The sequence below is a fragment of the Lynx canadensis genome, chromosome A3, assembly GCF_007474595.2.
Source record: "Lynx canadensis isolate LIC74 chromosome A3, mLynCan4.pri.v2, whole genome shotgun sequence".
In the NCBI taxonomy this organism is placed as follows: Eukaryota; Metazoa; Chordata; class Mammalia; order Carnivora; family Felidae; genus Lynx; species Lynx canadensis.
The window spans coordinates 86,591,391-86,606,825 of NC_044305.1; the positions used below are offsets into that span (position 1 = coordinate 86,591,391).

Below are 15,435 nucleotides of genomic sequence, written 5' to 3' on the forward strand. Positions count from 1 at the left end.
CAGTCAGTTAAGCATCTGACTTCAGCTCAGGTCATGATCTCACCGTTTGTGCATTCGAGCCCCACGTCAGGCCCTGTGCTGACAGCTCAAAGCCTGGAGCCTGCTTCAGATTCTGTGTCTCCCTCTCTCTTGGCTCCTCCCCTGCTCACACTCTGTCTCTATCAAAAATAAATACACATTAACAAATTTTTAAAAATAAAATTTAAAGAATGATTAATAAAAAGTAAAATTAATGAAATAGAAGACAAAGAAACAATAGACATAATGCAAAAGTCGGTTCTTACAAAATAGACCTCTAACAAAATTATCATGAAAAAAGCATGAAGCATTAAATATGCAATATTAGGAATGAAAAAGAGAAGATAGAGTACAATATAGGAAAACAAGACTAGGAAAACTTTATGCTAATAATTTTTTTTTAAGAAAAATTTTAAATTACCAAATGACTAGAGGAGGAAGTAATAGCTTTACTAAGATTTATATAGTAGTAGTAGTAGCAGTAATATCCTGGGGTCTCCTCTTAAATGCAAACCCCTCAGGGAAGTAAGTGCTAGTGAGTTCCTTCTTAGGTTGCCTTTTGTGACACAAAAGATGGGTCTTTGGAACCTAGGCCTATCTGGATGGAAGGAAAGAGGGTGCTGAGAATACAGAGAAGGTGCTGGCACTTACTCTTGTTTGACATCCCTGGTTGGCCTGAAGTCAGATTACCAGGTTATACCACACTGCCAAGACATCCCCTGCTTGCTTCCACAAGACTCAGCACCTCAAACATGAGATTTTGCCTGCCCTGTCAGCCTACAATCCCCTCTTCCTTACCTGCTTCCTCCTTCCCTCCCCTCCTCACTCCTTCCTTTCTCCTTCTCTTCTTCTTCCGTCTCCCAACCTCCTCTCCCCCATCTTCTGTTGGAAGACAGAGTAGCTTCAGGTGTGGTTGGAGTCCTGTCAGGTTCTGTACCACCTCTCCCCACATCCAGTCCTCTACCTATGCCCATCGCCTGGTACTTCTGGCCACAGGAGTTGCAGCAAATATGTGGAGGCCTGAAGCCTAACCCTCAGCCTGTCTTCGCCCATTCCCCAAACTCATTTCTGAGTCTGATGTCAGAATGGGATAGAGAAGGTATCCAAGGAGTGTGATGGTATGTGCAGTAAAGAGAAGTAGTTGTCTAGCTCTGAGCCCTGGTATTGAAGTTAATGCAAGAGATCTATCATTTATATCTTATACTGTCTGTAGCTCAAATGAATGTCTGAAACATATAAGCACTACTGTGTCTCTAATTTGTCAGCTGGATGAATAAAAGTTAAATCTATTTAAATGTGTTTCTCTGTCAGGGCACCTGGGTTGATCAGTTGGTTAAGCGTCCAACTCTGAGTTCAGGTCATAATCTCACAATTTGTGGGATCAAGCTTCGTGTTGGGCTCTGCACTGTCAGCATGGAGCCTGCTTGGGATTCTCTCTCTCCCTCTCTCTTTGCCCCTCCTCCACACACACTATCTCTAAATAAATGAACATTAAAAAAATAAAATAAAAATGTGTTACTCTGTCTATACCAGCTTGTGACCACTAGCACTATCTTAAGCAACAGACTCTAGAAGCACCACCACTACTGTGTGTGTGTGTATGTGTGCGCGCACACGCGCATGTGCATGAGCACATGCATGCCCTCACATTGGCAGTGGAAATCCATTAAATATTTTAATGATAGAAAAGATGACCTCCTTCAGAATGGGGATGACCAATATATACAACATTGCTGTGGTCAAGTTGTGAGGTCATGGCGAGTAGGAGTGGGAAGGAGGCCACAACAGAGAATTTAGGTTAGCTAGAAAAGGTTCCTTGGTGAACTTTGCAGTGATTTAGTGTTGGATTGACCCTAGCCCCTAGCAGCCCCTAGGGCAGGTACTTCAATGGACTCTTAAACATTGCTCAAAGCCTCAGGGGTGGGATAGGATGTGGAGGACAGATACTCACTGAGACCTACAACTTCTGCTGACTACCTGGGTCTTGAGTAGCCAGCCGGTCCAGATAACAGAAAACTGATGCTGTAGTGACACTGACCACACCCAAGGGCAAGACACTTGACCTCGCATGTTCAAGTGCATTAACAGACACAGTGAGTTGGAACAATTTAAAATCTGGACCATACCAGATGTTCAGTGGTCCTTACCAAAGTCAGCCTCTGGTGAGACTGTAGATAGGAACCCAACAACAGAGAACTAAAAACCTACAGGAATAAGGAAAATAAGTGCCACAACATGAGCACTTCCTAGTCCAGATTGGTATTATGATTTGAAAGGCCCTAAGGAAGGTCCCCAAACCCTCCACCTATTTAGTAAAATGATGCCTAAAATCCCCAAATTAGAGTGCTCTTCCTTTCACTGCACTTCCACTACTTGGGGCAGTGCTGGGTGAAGCTGGGACCAGTGTTACTCTGAGCTGTTGGCACTCTTCCACCCCAGATCAGATGAAGATTCTGAGAAAGAAGTGTGATGGAAGTAACAATCAGGACACAACTTTCTAACATTGCCTGCAACTGATTCTATTGCCAATCTAGACTTTCAGGTCTCTCTCCCTAATTCCACCAAACCTATCTGAGTTCAATATTCACCAACATCAAGGTGCTTCTTCAAAGTACCCAGCACTCCCTGCCACCTGAGACCTACTAAGTAGAGTGCTCTCAGCATGGGCTCTATGTGGGTCCAAGGGCTAGAAGTGAGTAACTCCAGACCTCCCTCTGCAGCTGCCTCTCTATCCAGTATGAGGTAGGGACTTTGGAGGTGACACAGTAGGAAGCCTGGTATATTTTGGTGTGATCTGTCAGGTCCTTAGAATAAGTCCCCCTTCCAAAAATATCCCTCCTTCTCCAGACCCACCTGGCACCTAATATTTCACCATTAGAGGGCCCTTAAAGTTACTCAATAAGTCTCCAGAGAAACACAGAGATCTCTTAACTTGGAGTGGGGGTGGAAGATTAGTGAGAAGTCACATAAAAACAAATCAATGATAGCCCTGGAATTCCTAGATGAGGGGTTTAGAGGTGGCAATCCAGTGGGAAGAGGAGTGAGGGTGGGGAAGTCAGAGGGTCGGGAGTATCTATAATAAAAGCATGTTTTCATAACAAATACAGTTTTTAATTACATCAAAACCAGTCACTTCCCCCCTGGATCATTTTGCCTGTCAGAGGCAGGCAGACACTCACGGCTGAGCTGAGGAATATTATAATTCTCTGCAAAGTCTCCTCCCTGGAGGAGGTTGAGGAAGGGAGTGCAGCCCCTTGGGCCAAGAATGGCAGGAAAAGAGCAAAATTGTAGGCTGGACTGCCTAGTCACATGATGAGATCTCACTGCTTCTTGTCACGTAATCTCTTTTTCCCTCCTCCTCTGGTCTCTCCCTCTCCTCCTTTCCCCTCCCTCTGCTCTGTTTTGATTTGGTTAAAATAGATGCAAACGCTGGTCTTTTCTATTTTTAATACCTAGCCATTACATAATCCACAACGTAATTGCTGACTTGAAAAACTACTGGCAAGAGTAGAAAATCCCCAGAGTTTTAAAACAGGAAAAGGATTATTACAGCACAAAAGCCTCTGGCAGTTTTACTGACTGGTAAACTGTCTGTAATCGTCACTGCCAGTGGAAGTCACATGGGCCCTGGGAAACACTCTTCCCACCCCAGGAAAAGCAGGCTGGGGGAAGGGATGAGCCACAACCTTAGCTAGAGGGAGGCTGCTTTTTTTTTTGGGGGGGGGGGGGGGCGCGGAGGGGGGGTGGATCCTGGAGCTCCTACCAGCCCAGACACCAGGGCTGATGGAGTGAGCTTTAGGTTATCTGCCCTCCCCAGGACTCCATTTAACTGCTTTTGTTTCTTCCTAGAGAGTGAAGTCTCCAGCAGTGGACATACCTCATTAACTTCCTGGGCCTTCTACAGCCTCCAACATCCAGCCCCTGAGTGAGGGTGGACTATCCCAGTTAAATATATCAGTTTTTAAAGACAGAGGAGCAAGGAAGACTGCTTGTTAACCACTGAGACCTGACCCATTCCTCTGCTTTCCACACATTAGGCCAACCCCTATACTATTTAATTATTCAATTAAATGAACCAATAAAAGTATAATAACTAGAGACTTGGTAAAGGGTTGGAAGGGAAGAAGATTTTGCCGCCCCAAAATATGTCTCTGGCATAAGGATTTTTCTGAGCTAAAAGTAATCAAAATGTGGGGCACCTGGGTGGCTTGGTCAGTTAAGCCTCCAACTTTGGCTCCGGTCATGATCTCATGGTTCTGAATTCGAACCCCATATAGGGTTCTCCACTGTCAGCCATATCAAAATTATCTCATTAAGACAAAACTGTCTAGGGGCACCTGGGTGGCTCAGTCGGTTAAGTGTCTGACTCTTGGTTTCTGCTAAGATCATATCTCACAGTTCGTGGGTTTGAGCCCCACATCAGGCTCTGTGCTGTCAGCTTGGGGCCTGCTTGGGATTTCTCTCCTCCCTCTCTCTCTGCCCCTCCCCCACTCACACTCTCATACTCTCTCTCAAAATAAATAAACTTAAAAAAAAAAAAGATAAAATTGTCTATGTGTGTTAGGGGTATGGCTATTGCAAAAGATACAAAGGGGACACGGATAGCTTTCCCTGATTTTGGCAATTCTGCCACAATCCCAACCCCAATAATCAAGGTCAGTCCAATTTAGGTACTTACAAGTGACAATTCCTTCAAAAAATGTTTGCTGAATGCCACACACTTGGACTAGTTGCTGTGGACATAACAGTGAGCAAAATCACTGCCCTCATAGAACTGCCAATTCAGGGGCACCTGCGTGGCTCAGTTGGTTAAGAGTCTGACCCTTGATTTCAGCTCAGGTCATGATCTCAGGGTCATGAGTTTGAGCCCTGTGTCGGGCTCTGCACTGACATGAAGCCAGCTTGGGATTCTCTCTCTCCTTCTTTCTCTGCCCCCCCCCCCCCCCCACCCCCGGACGCACATGTGCTCTTTCTCTCTCTAAAAATAAACTTAAAAAAAAAAAAAAACCTGCCAGTTCAGTGAGAGAGATAGGCATTAATCAAAATATTACATAAACATATCATTACAAACCATGATAAAGGCTTATGAGGCTAAAGTATAGAGTACTAGGGGCATTTAGAACAGGGGGGCCTGATAGGGCTTGAGGGTTCCTAAAAGATTACCTTAGGGACCTCAGGGTCCTTTTAATTCAGCACCTGATCTTCCTTCCCTTCCCCCTCCACTCCCTCCTTCCTTGCTTCCTGTAGTCAGTATTTACTGGTTTTTTTTTCCTATGTACAAAAGATAATGCTAAGTTATTTATTTTTCAAAATGTTTATTATTTTGAGAGAGCGTGCACATGCGCACAAGTGGGGGAGGGGCAGAGAGAGAGAGAGAGGGAGAGAGAGACTCCCAAGCAGGCTCCATGTTCAGTGTGGAGCCCAATGTGGAGCTCAATCTCATGATCACTTTGCTAAGTGATCTAATGCTAAGTTCTTCTTCATATGCATGGTCTCATTTGATTCCTACAACGAACTTACAAGTTAGCACTTTTTAAAAAAAATTTTTTTTACATTGATTTATTTGTGAGAGACAGAGAGAGACAGCATGAGCAGGGGAGGGGCAGAGAGAGAGGGAAGAGACAGAATCAGAAGCAGGGTCCAGGCTCCAAGCTCCAAGCTGTCAGCACAGAGCCTGATGTGGGGCTCGAACCCACGAACCGCGAGATCGTGACCTGAGCCGAAGTCGGACGCTTAACCGACTGAGCCACCCAGGCGCCCCATAAGTTAGCACTTTAAAAGGGTCTGATGAGAAAGGCCAAATCATACTTTGTAATGACAGCTATATACAATTCATAATATGAATTAAGACTCTACTGGCTGCAGGTGACAAAAATCCAAATCACACTTTCAAAAATAAAAAAGGAGAGCCTGGATCCATATAAATGAAATGTCCAGAGTGAGACTAACATAGAGTACGGTTAGATCCTGGTACTCAAAAGAAGGCTTTCAGGCTCCATCTCCATCTCATAACTCAGCTCTCATCTGTGTTGGCTTCAGCATTCCCCTTGGGGTGGCAAGATGACCACTTAGGAACCTCAGAGTTATTCACATTCTACAGGCTTGGCAACCCAGTTGGAAAAAAAAAAAAAGAGACAGAATTCACTTAATGGTTCCAACAAAAGTCCAGAATCGTAACTGGCCTGAATTTGAGATCATGCCCATACCAGCTGCTGTTCTCTGATTGGCATAGTCATGTGTCCTCCCTCTGGAACCAAGGGATGGACTCGACTCCACCAAAACCCAGTCTGAGAATGGAAAAGGACATGGTCCCCCAAAGGAAAATCAGTATGTTCTAACCTAAGAAGGGAGAAATCATGCTGAGCAGTCAAAGTCCACTAAGCACTATTGTCCTCAAAGTTTGGAATAAGAGTGGATTTTAAAACTATACTGTGAGTTCTTCCATCAACTGGGTCTTCCTCCCTAAGACATGAACATGAGTCCTCATTTAGTGTGACAGTGGCTGGATTTGCCATGGTCCTACTCCAGCTGTTCAGAGAACTTGGCTTCTTGCTCTAAGGCACTTACTGGAGTCTTAATAGATGCTTAAATACTTACTCAGAGCAGTCTCTAAGTCCCAATACTTTGTGGAAGACTTTTCTGCCTCCCTTCAATTCCCAAATGAAGTGCCCTACTCAGTGCCGCTGTGGCCAGCGAAGCTGCAGCTCTCTAGCCCTTTGACCAGCATCGCAGGGTCTATGTAAATTATGAGGAAGAAAGGGAATAACAAGTCCTTTGTTGGGAAGTTCTCCTCCCCTTTTGGAGTCTGAACTGAAAATGGCTTCCATTGAGCAGAAAGAGGAATATCAGCGTAGTTCCTGAACTATCTAACAAATAGATCTCCATAAGAAGGATCTTGGGGGAGGATTAAGACTAAACATTCTGTGAGTTGTACAGCAAGTACTACAGCAGCAATCAGATGTCAGCTGCAACCACTTTGTGAGCATGTTTTATTTTTTTTTAATATTTACTTATTTTGAGAGAGAGAGCACACAAGCGTGGGAGGGGCAGAAAAAGGGAGAGAGAGAATCCCAAGCAGGCTCCACACCATCACCACAGAGCCCGACGTGGGTCTTAATCTCATGAACCGTGAGATTGTGACCTGAGCCGAAATCAAGAGTCAGATCCTTAACCAACTAAGCCACCAGCATCCCCAGGCATGTTTTAAAATCAGCCTGGATCCCCCCATCCAGTGACCCTCCCACAATTTCTGTGAATTCCCAGCAGCTAATGCTTTTGGCTATGATTCCAGCTCCTGTTGGAGTCCTTTTTGGCTATGACTCCAGCTCCTGCTGGATTTTTTATCTCACTCACATCACACTTCCTGAGGCTGATCTCTTTCTTCTGCTCTGAGCTGTCCCCCCAGAGGTGGGACTCAGCTCCCTTCTTCCATACTTTATTGAAAAGAAAAAAATATGCATACACAGACTTAAAACACTGTGTGTTCATCAGACTTTCCTAAATTTATGAAGAGACAGAGGTGTTTATTGTTATCATGCTTCTTGGCTCCTTTACCCTCTCCAAACATTGCCTATATTTAGGGGGGGGGGGGTCTTCCCTTCCCTCAGGAACTAAATTCCCCTTATATTATTCAAAGAGACTTAGCTCTCTATCCCCCTTCCTCTGACATCCAATGACCCACACCTGGAGTCAGCCCCACTGGGAACCATCCACTCCAGGTTCCACTCCTGACCAGCACTGAGGAACAAAAAGAAAATTTGAACTTCACTTTCTCACCACCACCATTCTGTACGGGTGAAGAGAATGGAATGACTTTTTTCCCCTATGAATATGAATTGGCCCACCTTCAGAACAGAACTGGCTGGAGTCAGTTTTGGTTTTAAATAGGTTTCTATTAAACGACTCTATGTAAACTCTCCAGCTCACAGAAAAACCTATGTTACATGTCAGAAACAATTCCCATACACCCATACTGGGGTCTACTGACACTGGTAATGTTATTATGGAAGGCAGTGTTTCTGTCCCAAAATGTTGCCTGTCTTTGAAAGACAAAGAGGGGTTTTTGTTTTTGTTTTTGGCCTTGTGCCACCCTCTGATGGCATTCCTGATGCTTCCAAGCTAGAGTTCTAGAGCCTCAAATTCCAGGGAAATAGGTAAAACTATGGTGTCCACTTCAAGGTCTCCTTTCACCTAGGTTGGCAGGAGCCTGAGACAAAGATTAAAACTGGCTGAGAGGCTTCCCCAAAGGAGAGGCAAGGACAAATGCAAAGAGCAGGTTTTCTCCCAAAATTCAGGCTGGCTCTAACTAAGTCTTGCCTACCTGGGCCAAAAAAGGTAATTTTCTGTTTTCTTCCAAGGTAATGAGCAAGCAAAGCCTCTCAAGCAGAGGAGGCCCCAGCCCTTTCCACTGCATCAGAGGCAACAGGCAGAGAGATTCTACAAGGCCATGAATACTAAAATGTAGCCAATCCTGGGAAAAAAAAGAATTCTGAGCTTTGAATTCCTTTGTTCCTCACACCAAGAGGTACAACTGCAGACACCATGGCCCAGTAGCCTCATTTTAGTTTCTGGGAAGGGAAAGGTAGTGAGGAGTCTCTAAATTCTTCTCAGAGGCTAAGATTTATAATACTAGATCAATCTTTTACATAAGAGGAAGACAAAAGTGGACATTTCATTCATTAATGTTGTAATTAGCAAAATATAGCCTTGGAGTGCCTGGGTGGCTCGGTCAGTTAAGTTCCCAACTCGTGATTTTGGCTCAGGTCATGATCTCATGGTTCATGAGATGGAGCCCCACATTGGGATCTGCTCTGCACTGACAGCGAGGAGCCTGCTTGGGATTCTTTCTCTCCCTCTGTCTCTCTGCCCCTACCACTCCTCCATGCACTCATGAGCTCTCTCTCAAAATAAATAAATAAACATTTAAAAAAATTAAAAAAAAAATACATCCTTAAATATTTTTTAATTCCAAGGAATCTTTTAATAAAATTTAAAATAGCATAAATACATTCCAAATCAAATAGGAATGTTTTTTAAAAATAAATGGGAACACTGTATTCATATTGCTCTGCACCTGCTCCTTTTGCTGATAAAGTTACTTCAAAGTTTGCACAGCCACACAGTATTACATAGCACCATATTAATGGATATTTACCAACACAGTGAACATTCCTATCCAGAGGATTCTGTGCTCGTTTCTTAAATGAAATTCCAGTTTCATCTGGAATAGATGAAATAGATAAGCTTTTTTGGATGAAATTACAGTTTGCCCTGCTGTGTCTCACCTATTGTATTCTTCACCCATTTTCTATTGGGTTTGTTTTTTTCCTTACTGATTTATAGAAACCTTTTATAGATTGTAGACATTAATCCATCATCTATTACATATGTTGCAAAAATTTTCTCCCACTCTGTTGGTTGTCTTCTAACTTTGTTTATAATGACTTTTTTTGCCAGACAGAAGTTTCTCATTTTTGTGTGGCAAAACCAGTTAAAAACAATTTAGAAAGTACTGCCATGGGAACAGTGCACCCTGAGCTCTGAGCCACACAGCCTCTTCTGCTGGGGGCCACACAATCTTGTTTGGGTTCCTGTGCTGAAATGGTGGATTGGGCAATCATTTTCTGAGCTGTTCACTTCTGGCCAGGGTGGTGGTGTAAATGAATCAAGTCAAGAAGGAGCAAAAAGAATTGCTAAGATTTGGTTTGTTTCCAGCTATTTGGAGGCCCTTTCTTAAATGTTTGGAATCATATACTAACAATGTCAAAAGAATCCTGAAACATCAAAAACCCAAAAACATCTTTATAAACAATAATCTGAGTGTTTCCAGACTCTTTTCAAACTGTGTGGGCTTTAGGGCATTGTTTGCTGTCACTGTGCAGGGAAAAATAAATTCCAGACCCCACAGGAACAAAAAGGCTCAAGAGTCTACTGACCTAGAGTTTTAAGCAAGAAACCATTAGTTTCCTTTCAGCCTCTCATAGATAGCACTGACTCAATCTGATCCTGAACAGTTCAAAAACCCCTCGTGGCCAAATAGGATTTTCCCTGCAAGCTTTCTTAGTCTGCAAACTCTGCCTAAAGGCCCAGTACTTTGTGGAGATTGTCCCACTTGGCCAGAATCTCTCTCCTCCCACAATTCCACGGTATTGAGGCACATAGTGCAGGCCTAATAGATGGTTCTGGCCTCCTTCCCCTATCTGGGACCTGGCATTCCTTGAGGAACTTGGTTCCAGGCAGTGAAGGTTCTGCCATAAAATCATTTTTCAGTACCCAGTAGTACCAAGAGGAGAAACAGATGGTCTGTCTCAATGTGGCTTCAAAGCCATTACACCTACAACCTTACCAAAAAAAATCCTTTCTTTGCCAAAGTCTGTACCAAACAACCACACTCTTCCTCACTGCTGTCAGCTCCTGACCTCTTGGTCATCAAGACCTTTGGCTCCTTGATCACAGTCTGCCTTTACACTCCAAGTCAGACCTTTTGCCTGGTAATGATCTCCTATATCTTTCTACATTTCTACCTCTCCTTGTCTTTACTTCTACAGCTTCATTCTTCAACTTCATTGAGATTTCCAGCCCCTTGACACCCAACCCCATCATTTAGTTGCCTATCAGTCCTTCCCTAAATTCAGTCCGTTCTCTAACCAACTGGACAACAACCACTTTATTACCAATATCCTAGACCCCCATTATTCCAAGTCTTCCACTTGCCCCACAAAACACAGCTCCCAGTTGAATACAAATGTCCTCTGCTTTAACCCTGCTGAATACGGCTAAAACCACAATTAAGTCATGAAGGCTGCTTCCTCTAAGAAGTCATTGTCTGCAACATTACCTAGTCCTTCAGTGCTACTCAGCTATCCACCTACATGTCTTCAGATCACTGTCATTGGCTCAACAGCTTTTAAAAACTAAGTCATTGTCCCCACTATACCACCTGCTCCTATCAGATGACTTTAATTTCTTCTGTCCAGAGAAAACAAAGCCAAACAGAAGGAAACTCCAACTTTCTGTCTCTCCCAAATCTCAACAAATCCCTCTGCCCCATCACATCCTTTGCCCCTATTAAATGAGGCTAGAAAATGCTCAACGGAGTGCTAGCAAAAGGTAAGAAAGTTATAAATGGTGGTGATGGTGGTGATGGAGTTAAATTCAGTGGTAGCCTTTGTCCTTTCTTCAGTTCAAGTTTAATCTCTCCACCAGTGTTCAGGATATAGTAGACCCTTTACCCCAGGGGCCTTGCTCAATTTTTTTTTTCTCTTTTCTACCTTCAACTTCTCCCTCTCAACTGGCTCTTTCCCCGACAGCACAGGGACATGCTTGGATCTCAAAAAATAAATAACCCTCCATAGACCCTGTATTCCCCCTTCACTTTTCTCATTTCATAAACAAGCTTCATGTAAGACTGGCCTCCCTGACTGGGTCCATACCCTTGCCTCCATTTGCTAGCTGCAGAGGTACAGTCTAGTAAAAGAAAATGGACTGCTCTTATTTGCCAAAGGTCTGCTCTTTGGGAAACTGCTTTAGAGATTAGCAAAGAAGTACAGAAAATACATTATGTTGCTATTAATTCAAAGTTTTAATAATATGAATAAAAATAAATTTTAATAATATAAATGAGAATAGACTTACCTTTGTATCAATACTACCTCCAACCAGAGTATAAGCTAGATTATTTAAAATGTTCTTTAAAACAAAGAAATCCAGGGGCGCCTGGGTGGCGCAGTCGGTTAAGCGTCCGACTTCAGCCAGGTCACGATCTCACGGTCCGTGAGTTCGAGCCCCGCGTCAGGCTCTGGGCTGATGGCTCGGAGCCTGGAGCCTGTTTCCGATTCTGGGTCTCCCTCTCTCTCTGCCCCTCCCCCGTTCATGCTCTGTCTCTCTCTGTCCCAGAAATAAATAAAAACGTTGAAAAAAAAAAAATTAAAACAAAGAAATCCTGGGATGCCTAGCTGACTCAGTCAATAGAGCATGCAACTCTTGATCTCAGGGTACTGAGTTCAATCCCCACATTGGGCATGGAGTCTACTTAAAAACAGGATAGGATAGGATAGGATAGGATAGGATAGGATAGGATAGGATAGAATAGAATAGAATAGAATAGAATGGAAAAAAATAAAATAAAATAAAATAACCTGTTTTCACAAAAGCACACTGATTCTCTAAATCTAAAAACTAGAAACAATCTCTCCTCTGAGTTCCCACAGCACTGTCTGTAGCTGTAATACACTACCACTTCATCTTCAGTTATTATAGAACTCTCTGCCGTTAATACATATTTGATAAATTAATATATTTTACAAGTACCTATTATAGATCAGATAATTCTAATCAAATAAATTCAGGTCAATCTAATCAAATCAATCTAATATTGCCTAATTAAATCAGCCCCCCTGAAGAATCTCTATTGACATTTTGCTAACTTAATATAAGGCTTTTTTTTTTTTTTTAACACATTGAATTTAATAAAGTTGCATTCAATCACTCACATCCTTCAATTTTTCACTTACTTAAATGTGCCTTGCAAAGTCTCAAATACTGAGGTCATTATCACTTTGGGTCCAGTCTGAGAGGACAAAGGTAAAAGTTAGTGAGGTAGGAATTACCCAATCCAAAGGCTGTGAGTGGGGCATTCAGGGGGAAGGAATGCATTTTTCCTCTCCCTTACCTAAAAAATACCCAAGAAATGCTCCTCCTGGAGGGACTGAGACTTCCTTTCACACAATGTCTACTCCCTTCTGCTTCAATTACTTTCACATAATCTGAATGTCAGCTCAACAAAGACACAGCTTTGCCCTGCTGGACCTCCCAAAGTTTGCTCATATCTGAAATAAGGAAGTTTGCCTAGAAAATCTACAAAGTTTTTTATGTAAATAACTGCACATTACTTACAGTGTGAAAATCAAATTTTATTTTGAAAAGCAAGTTCAATTCTTAAAGAAACCCAGTTGTAAATTCTTTTGTGATACGGAAGAATCTTCACATCCACAACCACCCCCAACATAACTGTTAGATTATCTACATGAGACCAATAATTCTCCTAAAGCAGGACACTGAGATGGGTATTAGGAGCTTCTTCCAAAGCACTGACATTCCCGCCCACACAGTCCCTCTGTAGAAGCCAGTCCTTAATCCTTACCAAGGCAGAATTATGGGCTTAAAAGACTGTGCTAAGGGTAAAAAAGGTAGCCAGGAATACATGCCAGGAAGCACAGGGCAGGGCCAGGTGACAGGCTCCAGTCCCTATGGAGCCAGAGCCAGAACCTCCCAGTTTGCTTTACCCTTGCAGAGGGTGTAATTTCCAGCAGGGCTAAAAATCGCCAATGGCATACAGCCAGAGGGCAGGGCCAGGCTGGGTAAGCAAAAGTCAGCGATGAGCCAGAGAGACTCCAGATTTAGAATGTAAGCATTAAAGAAGGGTAGTAGAGAGCCTCCTACAGAGGACTTATAAAGTAGCTGCCCTCTTTGGGTAAGATCCAGGTTGCCAATAGGAAATCTCCTACCTCTATGGGCCTCATCACTTGCTCCACAGACTTTCTCAGCAGCCTCATGTTTTTTAGAAAGAGATCAGCCTACTGATTTTAGAAACATCCCTCCCCTGTGGAGTCAACAGCTCAAGAGCAGAAACTTCCCATGGTACCTCTGTTTCCTCCCTCCCCAATACAAAATCCATGTGATAAGATTAGTCCCAAAACCACCCAAGCCAACCTATAGTATCAAGCTGTCGGAAGATTGTTTTACACAGTTCAACATGCCTCAGGGATAAAGATTCCTTCAGTCCTTGACTTGCTCACTCACTCATTCAGCCAGAGTTGTCTGACTGCCCACTATGCTCCAAGCACAGGGCTGCAAAGACACCTTACAGGATTCTTAGCAGATACCAGTCTAGCAATTACCCAAGAACCTCTCTAAAGTGGACCCTGTTGGTTCAGAATTTCTGACAGGAGATAACTTCTTTTTGTGTTTGTGCTATCAGGAAGGGGTTAGCAAAAATATTTAATTGCATAAATACGATTATCAGTTGGAAAACTGAAGTAACTTAAGAGAATTCTGATTTTCTACTCATTAAAGCACGTCGTCTTAGGATCTCTACTAGTTAGTACATATATACATAAGTGAATTAACATGTGACTCCAAAAGTAAACAAACTTAATGCCTTCACAAAAAAAATTTTTTTTCCACATAATTAAAGCAGACAAGACCTTCCCTCATAGGTCTAATTCAATATGCTTCTACTATATTTCTTTCAAAAGAATGAAGCCAGAATTCAATAAACTACTAAGTCACCACACCAACTTGGCTGTAACCAAATTGGCCAACCTTACATCCAAAACACCTCCAGCTATTTGAAAAGATCAGGACTTCTTTTTCCCCCTTAAGTTCAATAGAACACCCGACATTCTCTGGTTTAGAGGAATGTCAGGACCTACAAGGGCCAAGAGGATAGGACAATGACCATGAGTAGCATGGTATCTTCCCTGGCTGTCTTCTTCCTCCCAACTCTTCACTGTGGCTATCCCTAGCTCTAGGCTGCCACTTTTGCTCCAGTCTTTCCCTCCTTGGAAAATTCATCTCTAAAATGGAAAGTGGAGAATGAGAAACGGAATCTGAGGCCTCAATACCTGAGTTTGAGTCCTAATTCTACTCTCTGAGATTCAGTGTCCACATAAAGGAAGAAAAAAAATAATGCATAGCATACAAGACTGTGTTAGCCAAGTCACTATACAATGGCCTTTGTAAATTGCAGAGTGATCTCTAAACAATGTTGTGGCTGCTGTTTTACTATGGTGATTACTGCTCACTCCTACCTCCTCTCAAGCTCTACTCTCAGGTTCCAGTTGACACCAGTACCACACACTCCTCTCCAGAGTCTGTTAAGACTACCAACAAGAAAGGGAGAACCAACACAATACCACCCTCACCCAAACATCTCAAAAGGTCAAATCTAGAGTCCCACTCATACTTTTTACCTCTGCTTTAGAAGTACCTTTTTCTCTAAATGGGAATTCTTGGCCTACAGAATACTTCCTATTGGCCCTTGAAATTCAACTCCAAGAAACAAATTTGTCTCCCCCTTCTAGAAGAGTGGTTCGCCTTTCCAGCTACCCCCTTTCTGTCATGTCGAGTAATTTTCCAACTTCGAAGGGTAGACACACACTTTGACATAATATAACTAACTGTCTGGTTTCAACCAACCCACCACCTCAAGTCAGAATCTGTTTCCTTTTTCTTTTTTAAAATTTTATTTTATTATTTTAAATTTCTTAAAAATGTTTATTTTTGAGAGAAAGAGTGCAAACAGGGGAGGGGCAGAGAGGGGGGAGACACAGAATCTGAAGCGGGCTCCAGGCTCTGAGCTGTCAGCACAGAGCCCGACGTGGGGCTCAAACTCACAGAGTGTGAGATCATGACCTG

At 43.0% G+C, this 15,435-nt stretch overlaps 1 long non-coding RNA gene across 2 annotated transcripts in view; it reads right to left on the reverse strand.

The window, feature by feature from the left end:
* The window catches only part of LOC115510684, a 103,755-nt gene that overhangs the window by 45,916 nt on the left and 42,404 nt on the right, over positions 1-15,435 (reverse strand). The window contains exon 8 of one of the 2 annotated variants that reach the window (XR_003967802.1): positions 123-158. The exons of the other annotated variant lie outside the window; for it this stretch is intronic. This is a non-coding gene — a long non-coding RNA (uncharacterized LOC115510684). Of the gene's footprint in view, positions 1-122; positions 159-15,435 lie in introns of those variants that run through there. 2 annotated transcript variants of the gene reach the window in all.